Source organism: Monodon monoceros, unplaced genomic scaffold (genome assembly GCF_005190385.1).
Source record: "Monodon monoceros isolate NGI ecotype Baffin Bay Population unplaced genomic scaffold, NGI_Narwhal_1 Super_Scaffold_20, whole genome shotgun sequence".
NCBI lineage: Eukaryota > Metazoa > Chordata > Mammalia > Artiodactyla > Monodontidae > Monodon > Monodon monoceros.
Genome location: NW_021703777.1, coordinates 41,377,800 through 41,379,527, shown reverse-complemented (window position 1 = coordinate 41,379,527; position 1,728 = coordinate 41,377,800).

The following is a 1,728-nucleotide window of genomic DNA, read 5'->3' as shown; positions in this document are numbered from 1 at the left end:
TTGGGGTATAATTGCTTTACAATGGTGTGTTAGTTTCTGCTTTATAACAAAGTGAATCAGTTATACATATACATATGTGCCCATATGTCTTCCCTCTTGCGTCTCCCTCCCTCCCACTCTCCCTATCCCACCCCTCCAGGCTGTCACAAAGCACCGAGCTAATATCCCTGTGCCTTGCGGCTGCTTCCCCCTAGCTATCTACCTTACTACGTTTGTTAGTGTGTATATGTCCATGACTCTCTCTCGCCCTGTCAAAGCTCACCCTTCCCCCTCCCCATATCCTCAAGTCCGTTCTCCAGTAGGTCTGCGTCTTTATTCCTGTCTTACCCCTACGTTCTTCATGACATTTTTTTTCCCCTTAAATTCCATATATATGTGTTAGCATACGGTATTTGTCTTTTTCTTTCTGACTTACTTCACTCTGTATGACAGACTCTAGGTCTATCCATCTCATTACAAATAGCTCAATTTCATTTCTTTTTAAGGCTGAGTAATATTCCATTGTATATATGTGCCACATTTTCTTTACCCATTCATCCGATGATGGGCGCTTAGGTTGTTTCCATCTCCGGGCTATTGTAAATAGAGCTGCAATGAACATTTTGGTACATGACTCTTTTTGAATTTTGGTTTTCTCAGGGTATATGCCCAGTAGTGGGATTGCTGGGTCATATGGTAATTCTATTTGTAGTTTTTTAAGGAACCTCCATACTGTTCTCCATAGTGGCTGAACCAATTCACATTCCCACCAGCAGTGCAAGAGTGTTCCCTTTTCTCCACACCCTCTCCAGCATTTATTGTTTCTAGATTTTTTGATGATGGCCATTCTGACTGGTGTGAGATGATATCTCATTGTAGTTTTGATATGCATTTCTCTAATGATTAATGATGTTGAGCATTATTTCATGTGTTTGTTGGCATTCTGTATATCTTCTTTGGAGAAATGTCTATTTAGGTCTTCTGCCCATTTTTGGATTGGGTTGTTTGTTTTTTTGTTATTGAGCTGCATGAGGTGCTTGTAAATTTTGGAGATTAATCCTTTGTCAGTTGCTTCATTTGCAAATATTTTCTCCCATTCTGAGGGTTGTCTTTTGGTCTTGATTATGGTTTCCTTTGCTGTGCAAAAGCTTTGAAGTTTCATTAGGTCCCATTTGTTTATTTTTGTTTTTATTTCCATTACTCTAGGAGGTGGGTCAGAAAGGATCTTGCTGTGATTTATGTCATAGAGTGTTCTGCCTATGTTTTCCTCTAAGAGTTTTATAGTTTCTGGCCTTACATTTAGGTCTTTAATCCATTTTGAGCTTATTTTTGTGTATGGTGTTAGGGAGTGATCTAATCTCATACTTTTACATGTACCTGTCCAGTTTTCCCAGCACCATTTATTGAAGAGGCTGTCCTTTCTCCACTGTACATTCCTGCCACCTTTATCAAAGATAAGGTGTCCATATGTGCGTGGGTTTATCTCTGGGCTTTCTATCCTGTTCCATTGATCTATCTTTCTGTTTTTGTGCCAGTACCATACTGTCTTGATTACTGTAGCTTTGTAGTATAGTCTGAAGTCAGGGAGCCTGATTCCTCCAGCTCCTTTTCTTGTTCTCAAGATTGCTTTGGCTATTCGGGGTCTTTTGTGTTTCCATACAAATTGTGAAATTTTTTGTTCTAGTTCTGTGAAAAATGCCAGTGGTAGTTTGATAGGGATTGCATTGAATCTGTAGATTGCTTTGGGTA